This window comes from Melospiza melodia, chromosome 1 (assembly GCF_035770615.1).
Source record: "Melospiza melodia melodia isolate bMelMel2 chromosome 1, bMelMel2.pri, whole genome shotgun sequence".
NCBI lineage: Eukaryota > Metazoa > Chordata > Aves > Passeriformes > Passerellidae > Melospiza > Melospiza melodia.
In genome coordinates, this window is record NC_086194.1 from 47,190,813 (window position 1) to 47,201,922 (window position 11,110).

The window sequence follows — 11,110 nt, forward strand, 5'->3', positions numbered from 1 at the left end:
AGCTACCGTGCCGTGTTGTGTTGTACATCACTGCTGTAATGGGCTGATCAAAGCACCAACTGGTGGAGAGGTAATGTCTGATAGCTGAAGTGTGAACCTTTCTGTTCATTGCAAAAGCTCTTCAAAAGGCTGCTCTGGGTTCTTTCCAGGGCTGCACACAAGGCTGTGAGCTTTGGTGGCCAAAGTCCTATAGATTTGCGCAGTGAATGAAGCAGATTTTGAGGAAATAATTTTAAAATTTCACTTGGTGTAATTGCAGCTGGAACGAGTTATCTAGAAAAATACCTAGAATAGAGCAGATGTGCAAAATTGCCCTGAATGTATTGGTCTTTAGATAATTGTTCACAGAAAACTGAAAACTTGCTAATCCTGCAACTACTTGGTCTTTTTTGTTCTTTAATATCAATATCAATATAAAGATCACTGATTTCAGCTGATATTGGAATAGTAGGCTAAAAACCTTCTGAAATGGATTTAATATAAAGGTATAGGAAAAGCTGCCAACAGAAATGTTGCTTAGAGCCTAATTCTGCTCTGAAATATACCCGTTCTGGCATCCTTAGGTGTTGTGTCTTTGAGGGGAAAAGGTTGTTCATTTCATATTACTTACACAGAGCAGGATGAGCTTTCCTTAACTGCAACCAGAACAGCAAGGTAATTGCAAACATTTTCAGGCAGGTTTGTGAAGACTGTAATTTTTGCTCCCTTTCAAACTTCACTGAGTTTAAGGAATTCACATATACCTGTGTTCTTCAACTTCTAAGGGATCAGTGGGAGTACCAAGCAAAGCTATCAGCAGAGGCTGAAATTCGCTGAAGACAGTACATAGCTTCACTGGGAAACTTTTATGGGGTCTTCAAACTGAAAAATACCAGTGACTTACATCAAAGACCAGAAAACATTTTCTCCTTCTGGCCATTTCTCATTTGATTCATGGAGTTCTGCTTTATTTCTGTGCAAAGGAGGCTGTGTGCTCAGATTCATTATATAACTGAGACTGAAACTCATTTCATGACTCACACTTTGATGCTGACCTCTGCAACTGCTTGGATTCTCAGCATTTACAGAGGGAGTATGAGTCAAAAGGCTTTCATTGCAAAGATGCTGTCACATTATTATAGACTCAGGCTGAAACTAATTTAATGAATGAGGATGCTCTCTGTATCAAAGATTGCTTCCCACGGTCAGATACATCACCTCACATCACCAAAGACCAGCAGCAGCTGCTAGTTTTGCTAAGCTAAAACTTATATATATATGTATGTATATGAAAATGGCAAGGAAACCCCTGTGGTCCCTCTTGAGCAGAGAGCAGGCCTCCAGTAACACACAGGAGGTGCTTTTGCATTTATCTCAACAAATGGAAATTACCTAGAGGCCTGTCAAGTTATCTGTGGGAGATATCTCAGCCTGTGCCAGCCCTAAGGGGTGTTTTTCAGACTCCAGGACATCTAGGCAGCTGATTCATACTGCTGAGGTGATAAAAATGTGTGCATCATTAAGGGGTACTCTGAAGAGCCACAACTCTCCAGGAACAAAGTAGCATCTGTCTCTTCAGTCTGGCATAAAGAAACTAGCATGATTTTTCCTCCATTTTCCTTTCTCTATTACTTTCTACTTAAATTTTACCCTGGAATTAGAAAAAAAGCGTACAAAAAATGGATGAACCGCATGCCAAGAGACACGTCTCCTATCCTCATGGCAAGAAAAATTTATTCCTAAACTCTTCCTGATGGATGTTTCATTAGCTGAGCTAGAAAAAACCCTGGGATGGGCTTACATTACATCCCCAGGCAACCTGTCTCAGAGATTTCCATTGCCTTACAAGTAGAGAAATTTTTATGTCCCTAATGTCCACCTTAATTGTTGCTGCAGTTTGTGTCCCTCATATCATATCCCTTCCCATGCTGATGGATTTGAAGACTGGTTCTGTGTCTTTCTTCACTCACTTCCTCTCCTGATTAAACTGTTCTTTTATGTTATGTATAGGCCACATGCCATAAGATTCTGATCATTTTTACTATTATAGATGTTTGCCTTAAATCAGTGAAAAAGTAATTATTTGTATAAAATAATCATGCTAAATATTGTAAAGACCAGATCCTCATGGATTGATGATCAAAGATTTTTAATGAAAGTGATGATTATGGAGAACTCTTAGAGAATCAAAGATTGATGCTTAAATATTATTTAAGGCAATACAAATGCATTCACACCCAGAATACACATAAAGGATTCCACACATATGAAAATCACAGGCAGTCTGCAAAGATAGAGACTGAATGGATAAATTCTATGTTTCATTCCTGACTGCCTTGAATTGTTGCCCTAGAAAAGCATGAAAATCATAGGTAAAGAGGAACAGCTTATCTGTAACAGCTCTTAGATATATTTAAGTCTCCTAAAGCAGTTTTTCATGAGCAAAAGCACTTTACTGGAAGGTGAAAAATGAATGCTTATAGGAATGCCACTTATGCAATCTGAAAGGAGTGCTAATAGAGTTTATTTTGTCAGTGATATTTGTTGTTATCAACTGAGATGTGCCTATGTGTTTGATGGCTCTATGAATTTCCCTGAAAACATTGTTTATCCTGTAGACTTGGATGGAAGTCACCATAAATGTCATCCTCCTTTAGATCTTGACTCTTCAGAGCATTTAAGAACATACTTAATTCTGAATAAAAATTCACTACTTCAGTAAGAAACAAATATGTACTTAGCATTAAGCACATCTTAAAGGACTTTTGCTAAATCACAGTGTTGTTTTCAGGTAGTTTCATTTTCTTTAGCACTCAATGATTCAGTGCTGTATGATTTATTGCTTGTTACAATGCATCTTTCATCACTACCTTTCCTGCTCCTTTGTTGTTCAGATGTGCATTGCTGCTATAAATAATGTTGTTTTCATAATATGAAAAAAGAGTTTCCTCCAGCAACTATCATTGTATGCTGTCACAAAGTTTGTGAAGGTTAAAGATTAATGCTTAAATAAGGTACTTAATACTGTTCACATCATATATCATATATCTTCTATGCACTGGCATTATTTTTTCCTCTTTTGCTAAGGGAAGATGTGTTATTGAGTAATGATGGTTGCAATAGCTATTTGAAAACACTGAACAGTTGTTTTATAGCTGCAAATGATGTAGACCTTAAAAGTTTGGACCATTTACTGAAGAGATGATGGGCTTGTCTTGCTTTGCTCCTATTACATAAATTTTCTGGATGGAGAATTCATCTTGCAGTGTGCTAGTGCTCTGATGCTTACCTACACCTAAAGGAGGGATTGCAAGTTTTAAATTTCTTGCAGCTGAGAATACTTAAATGTAGATGAAGGTTTCAGCAGCATGAAAAAGTGCTCAGTTAGCTGAGCTCAGTTTTCTGTAATTTCGTTTGTTGACTTTGAAGATCTTTGCTCTAAGCAGCCATGTTTTCTGCCACAAACCATGTGGATCTTAGCTGCTGAAATCAGTGCTCTCTGCTCTCCTAGCTGGGTGTCACAAGGGTTGATGGAGAGCAGCAGGGCAAAGTCCTCTTGTGAGTTTGTAATTGCTCTGACAAATTGCTGCACTGGGTAGGATCTATAGATGAGAAGATGTTTCCAGCAAACCCCTGACAGGAGGTTTAGGAGACGCTGTCTTTTATGGCATTGACACCTTATGGACAGTAAAAAGAATCATTACTGACTGACAGGCAGAACTTGACAAAACAGCTGCTAGTAAAGTAGGAGGTATGATTCTCTTTTATTAAAAGACAGTGATTTATTTGAAGGACTGGATCTCACACACATCAGGCTTAGTGTGTGTTTTCTGAATCCCAGGCAGTTCCAGCAGAGCCACGCCAGAGCTTGCAGTGTCTCTGTTTGAGTTCAGGAAATCGAAAGCTCATTAACTTTTGGCTCTCAACAGACAGCTGCTCACTGAAGAGCCTTCTCAGATCTTTGGCTTGTCGATTTGTACAAGAGTTTGGAAACAGGAAGTGGAAGAATAGGTACTTGAGGAGCGAAGGGAAGAAACTTTCCATGAGCTAGAAATCCTGCTTTTTATCTTCCTCCATTTCTAGCTAGGATAATGAAACATGTCTGTGCAGCAGCTGGAAATACTTGAAAGTGTAGGTATGCCCATGGATACAAGACAGTAGAAAATTCAATGATGTGGGAGGACTAGGTGTGAGTAGTGTGACATACTGTGGTGAGCTTTGTGGAATTTGTCAGCTGTGTCCTTCTTTCAATTTTTGGCTGGAGCCGTCTGGAACCACCAGGATCTGTGTTAGTAACCTGTAACCACCTTGAGAAACCCACCCCGCTGTCTCCTGCACCTCTGGGGTATTTTCTTCTGGTTCCAATGGGCAGCATGTAGGGCTTCTGTTGGAGATACTAAGGATGAGTACTGCTGCTGATTTTTAAACATCAGCAGAGATAGTTGTCCTTTATCTTTTTCACGGGTAAAACTCATGGAGTACCTGCTCTTCCTGCTGTCACTGATAGTCTGTCAAGCCTCTATTAGCTTTTCAAAACAACCCATCAATGTTTAGCTGCTTTTTATATGCTGGATTTGTCCTCAGAATTCCACCTGAGTTTGAAAACAAGCATGATGCCTCACACATAGGGAGCAGCTGATTTCTGCCTTTTAAAATGCAGACCCTGTACTCTGTGCTTAATTTTCAGAGAATGCATGGAGTTAAAATGTAAAGCCATGGAGGGGAAAAAGTGTCATGATACTGCAAAATGCTAGAAACTGTATTTTCAGCCACTTTCAAGCTGCTGTCTCCAATGTTTCATATGCCTGATTGAGGTAGTAGGTTTCTGGGAAAGTTAGTTTTGGTAGCATCAATGTACTTTACAATAAAGGCAGGCCGTAGGACAGCTGTGTCTATTGATTTTTTAAATAGAATCATGGCACAATGATTGTGCACAAATGAAATTTCATCTTGTTTCTTCAGGTTAAGGAACAAACTAAATTTTCACTGTGAAATGGGAAAAAAATTCACATTTGCTTTGGTCTCCAGAAGAAAGGTAGGTGTCAAGAGGTGTGAAGCTTCGTTTTAAAATCATGCTGGTCCCAGGTAGCCTTTTTCCCACTGCACAAGTGTGGGGGATTCACCAGGACAAGCTTGACAATTCCCCTCCTTCAGTGGATTTGGTTTGTTTGCTCCTGCAAGCAGGTTCCCTGTCCCCAGAGAGTTTATCCTGCTGTAGCTGAAACCCTGCCATCAGAAATCAAATGCAAATGTGTTAATTAATGAGGAGTCTTTATGGAGTGAAGTACATCACCAGAATGCTGCCACTCAGGCAGTGTGGTCACTTTATAAGCTGGCTCCACTAGCAGGTGTTACCTTGGGTGGCTTTCAGGTTGCTCCATGCTGTAAAATTAACTGTTGCTCACCTCTTTCCTTTTAATTGCTGGTGTCAAATTGTTGAGTTCACTCTTCCATTTGCAAGGCAGCAGTGAAGGTGCAGAAACCACTGATAGCTGAACTCATTATTTATCCACTTAATAGCGTTCAGGAGGGACATTCTGTGGTTTAATGGTCTCTGCTATAAAAAAGCATTTAAAAATTCAGTCACTGAGTTGATGCTGAAGGTAGTGGCCAGAAACCTTAACCTACATACCATTGGAACTATATCCCTAACTTTGCATGATTCTGTTCCCTCAGCTGGGAAATTGAGGCTCCTGGGGAACACCGTGCACTGGAGGTGAGCTTTGTTTCCCTTGGGCAAAGGTAGAAAGGCAGGAGGATGCTCACTCTCTGTTACTCAGATCTTCTTACCACCCACCAACTTCTTACCTGTTTGACACCAGGAACAGAGGAGAGGAGGAAAAATGCTCTGCCTCTGACCTGAACTGAAGGGTGCTGCTCTTAAGTGCTGACACACAGACAAGATCTGGGTTCATCTTCAGGCAAACCACCAAGAACCAGTAAGAGGCCAATGCGATAAAATCTTAATGGTGTTTTTGCTTTCACAAGCAGTGTTCAAATTAGCAAAGACTTTCAGGTAAAATAACAGGTCAGAGAAATTTCAACTTCAGCACTTTCTCTGTGGAATATTTGATTTTCTTCATTTTGCAAGTTTTGAAACATTATTGCTGCATCTACTTGTAATTAAAGTAAGAAAAGCTGTTACCTGACCTAAAGCAACACAGCTGAAATTTTTTATTTTCATTTTGAGTGAGGTCATACCTCCTGTCCTCATAATTTATTAGCACAGGTCCAAAAAGTAATGCAGGAGAAAAGATACAGAAGGTGAAATGCATACCCAGTCTCAGCCAGACCGAGCAAAGGATATGCTATGATGTGGTACAGGCTCAGGTTAATTTTGGGCAGGTACCACAAAGATTTCACTGCAACTTATTTAATGTAATTGCTGACCTAGTATTGAGTATCTAGAGAGTCTGGGATGAATTAATAATATATGGTTTTTTCTTTTGTTTTTTTTTTCAATTACAAAAACGGAATGAGAAATTTACACATATATTATACCTATGTATAATTTACTGTTCTGCCTTTGAAGTCTAATCTATTTGATAGTCTGGAACAGTGATTTCAAATTCAGCTATGCCTAATTATTTGATCTTCTCTTTTGACTCTCTCTTCTCCAAACAGAAGAGATTTATCTTTGGACCATGTTGGGATTTGAACAGAACAAATTAGATGTTGACTGGACATTTTTTAAGCATAATTAAAATGCAGGACCAAGTCACACTTCCATACCTTTAAGAAAACTTTTTATTACATTAAATATTTAATGCTCAGACAGTTAATCCATACTAATCTTACAGGACCATGCAGTGACTGTAAAATTGCAGGCCATCAATCCTTTCCTGAGCTCCTTGGATCTGTGATAAACATATGGGCTAAGACTGCCTTATAAAGTTCAGGCAAACACTCCTTGGAGTTGAGCCATGTTTAAATCAGTAGACCAGATCATCCGGGTCTGTTCCCTGCTCCATCCAAGAGATGCTGTTCCCTGCTGTACTATTTGGTAATTGCTGGAGTGTGCTCATCAGGAGGAGGATCACCTGCTTTCTTTGCATGCTCTGATGCAGGGCAGGGACCTTGACCACTGGACACTGATGCTCATCAAACAGGGCAGCAGAAGTGGACAAGCCTTTGCCTTAGACTTCCTGCATGTTGGGACTGAAGAAATGAGACAGATGAAAGACAAAAAATCCACTTGAGGTCCAGGTTTTTAAGGACAGAAGCTGTATAAACAAGAAGGTGTAAAGTTCTCCAGTAGAGCTTTTGTTTTTGTTTCTTTCTTTAGATCTTACTTTCAGTTTGTTGCTCATTGCTTTTTACTTTCCTTCTGGTATGGGTTATGCACCTTTACACAGATTTTTGTGTGATCAGGGTATTTTTTTTGGTTTTATTTTGGTTTGGGTTTTTCGTTTGTTTGCTTGGTTGTGTTTAGGTTTCTTTAAGTTGTTTTTTTGTTTTGTTTCTTTTTTTTTTTTTTTTTAACTATCCATTCATTGTGTCTTAATGATTTTCAGTACAGGAAGTTCTGAAATTTAGCCTGCGTAAGTTAAATTCCTACTATATATCTATAGATGTATAGATATATATATATATAGAGAGAGAGATATACATATGTGTGTATAAATTTATGTAAATTTACCAGATATTTAATTTTTAAAAATGGTGCAGTTAAAGGATCACAGGTGTCAAACTCCTTATAAAAGGAAAGGTTAGTTTTGATAAAAAAGTTATGAATCATAGCTTTTCCACTCTTATGGCTCAAAAAGAGTATTTTTAACGTTTTTTTTTTTTTTAATTAAATTTGTTCAGTAAAATATCTGTTCCTTTCATATCAGTGCTGGAGGGAATTCAGACATGTCTACTGGCATTTCTATCATGAAACACATAATGCAAGATTTAAATTCTTTTTTTTCACTGAAACTGTCATAGATTGCTGCTTTATAGAGAGAAATAGAATAGAGGGGGCCAGGCACCAGCAGGTATCCTATGAGATGCTCTAATTTGTGTCATTCCTTTCTCAAGGTGGTGAAAGACATTTCCAAACTTTCACGCTCTGAGGCAGGGCTAGATTACTTGGATTTTAGTTCCCTAAAACACCAGCTGCTAAGGTCTGCAAATAAACAAAAAACAATTGTGTGTGTGCATGCTTCAGCTTTTTGATGGCAATCAAGGCCTTTTGTGGAAAGAGAAGTAAAACTTTTTGCAGTATGATAATGAAACTAAAAATGCAGTTAGGTCTATCACTAGCCAGTTGACTTTCTAACCAATTTCACAATTAAGCATGGTGAAATATGTAGCAAAAGGACAGATTCTAGTGATATTCAAGCAGTATTTCTTCAACTCCTAACAGCAGATTTTCAAAGTTTTCTAAAGGAGACTCCCATGATTCAATTTTTTTTTGACATTTTGAAAGCATGTTAAAATCCCTTCAGCTAGTCCTATGAATAAAAATATAAAATTATTCCTTTTTTTGAAGAAAAAGATACGAAATGAGAAGTCACCAAATACATTTCATTTCTGTAGAGAAAAAATTCAAAAGCTCTGTATGCATATGAAATTATTTTGCTCATCACCTTCCCAGAGAAGACAGATTTTAATTAATCCTTTCTCTGAGAAAGATATTAAATCCTCATCTAATCCCCGAGCAGCAGTTCATATAAAGTCTGGAATCTTTTTTGCATGTTCATAACCATAGAAAACATTATTTTCTCCTGAAGCAAATTGTGCTACAAAAGCTTTGAACGCTTTGAGCGTAGAGGCATTTTCCTTTTCCTTCGTTTAATCTCTCACTGGCTTGCTACATGTGGATGCATAACAATAATTTTTTTCCCTTCCAATTTTCTTTCTGTTCCAGAGATAAAACCTTAGGAACTCTTCGACAATTTTGGTCTTTTAAAAAGTTCTGAAAACTTAGCTCTGAGCAGCAGGTGCAACGAATGTCTCCCACACTGATTTCTGGTTTGCTTCTAATGACTTTAGCAAATTGGGTATTGTATTTGCTACTTCATATATTCCGCCCACACCACTGTTATGCACTTGAAACTTCTCGCACTCCTGCTTCCTAGATGATACTTATTATTTTATCCTGTATTCCTTTAGTACAAGAACAATATTACCTGTTTCAGAGGTATGTTTGGACAGGCACTGGAAATTTCTCAGCTAACTAAAGGAGATGTTGTTTTATCTGTATAGACAGTAAATCATCTCTGCTTATACATATACACACATGTGAAAAGAATCCACAGCTTACCTCCCAAAAGCAGCAAGGCAGAACAGCTGCTCTCATACTTGGGTACAATCTGTGAGCTGAAAAGGGCTGAGCCCATTTATTTGCATGAAGATCTGATGCTGCAGGTCCTCAGCTTACTGCACATAAAGCAGCTGTCCTCATCTAGCTCGTGAGGGCTGCCTGTGTGCAATGCCATTGTGAGGGAAATCGTGCCCACTCCAACAACAACACCCTATTCCCATTTCTCTGAGCATTTGTATCATAATGCTCACATTTACAACGGTGAGCAAAGAATCATTAGCATGAGATATCCACAGCATTGTCACCTTATTCAAATGCGGGTGATCTAAGAGGCACAACAGTCTCAAAATGTGGGAACATAAAAATGCTGGATTGAGTTTATTTGCCTAGTTAGAATTTGCCTGTTTGGTCACTGGGGATGTGGACACTTAGAGCAACTGTATCCACAACCTTAAACTGATTGCTAAATTTTGTAATTTTCTTTAGAAAATCTTGTTTCTTTGAACTGTGCTTTCTGTGTTCAAGTCAGCACGTGAGGCAGTCCTGTTTCACTTCTTCATTGGATTGGAACCGTAATTGAGTGGTTTTATTTGTGCAGAAATGGAAATGATAGCAGTTCTTTTCCACATTTTTAATGAAAATATATTTCACAGTGTGATCAGGAACATCAATGTACTGCTAAGGAATATCAGATAATATATGAAGATGTATGCCTGAAAAATATATTAGCAAAGGACTATGTTATTTTGGAAATGAAGGCTTGTATCACACCAGACTAATCTACATCTACATTATAGTCTAAAAATAGCTGGTTTGCAGAAGACTACTTTTTTATATACAAACTATATTTTACAGAAATTTTATACATATTTTTTGCTCCTGCTGAATCTTTTTTTAAATTATTTGCCAAACACTAATGAAAATAAATTTAAAAAAGAATTTTTTTTTATAGCACTTGTTTTTCTGGCAAACGAAGTTATTAAACACCCTGCTTGTGCCAGTGTGCAGTGACAGATAAGCATGAACAAAGCCTTAGAGATTTGAGCCATGCTGAGACAGTTTCTTCAGTGGGTATTTCTTCACTTCTTTCTGGTTCCTCTTCCTTTCCACTGCTCTGCGGTTCAGGGAATTCAAAATAAGTGCTGGTACAAGGCTGCTGAGGTTTGAATAGCTCATCCCTTTTGCTGCCTGAAAATATACACAATCTCTCTTCATGAAGATGACCTGGGATGCAATTTTATATTATGGCAAATATTATCTCCTTCCCCCCACCCACTTAGTAATTCTGGCTTGGGTCATGTCATTTCATGTGTTTATTCTGGAGACGGTAAAAAACTGAGCCTCAGTACTTGAGGGTGTTACCTCGTCCAAACTGCTCTTCAGGTGCAGTAATGATAGCAGTACAGTGCATTTATTTCAATATACCTTAGATTTTTTAAAGCGAAATTGGATATGACTTGTTCCCCTTCCATACAATGACTTTTTAAATTTCTCTGTGTGTGTGTGTGTGTGTGTGTGTGTGTGTATGTGCATCCAGGTGAAGGCAGTGAGAAAGAAGCCTGCTACTGCAGAGCACTATTAGTCTGCTCTGTGTAATTTCTTCAGCCTTTTTATAAGTGGAATTAAGCCAAAGAGCAGTAAGAATTCAACTGGCTGCTCCTGTATTTAATAAATAATAACCCTGCCATGAAATTGCAATTGGTAATAAAAGGTCCTGCAATTCATCTAATGGCTTTCTATCTCTGCTGTAAATCTGTAACTCCACTCTGCTGCTCATCGCCACAAGACAGAGTGTATTCATTACTTCAGGTACAACTTCTTCCATGGAAGAGAAGAACAGGGATGCAGGCATTTAAATTTTTTTCTTCCCACACTTACTTT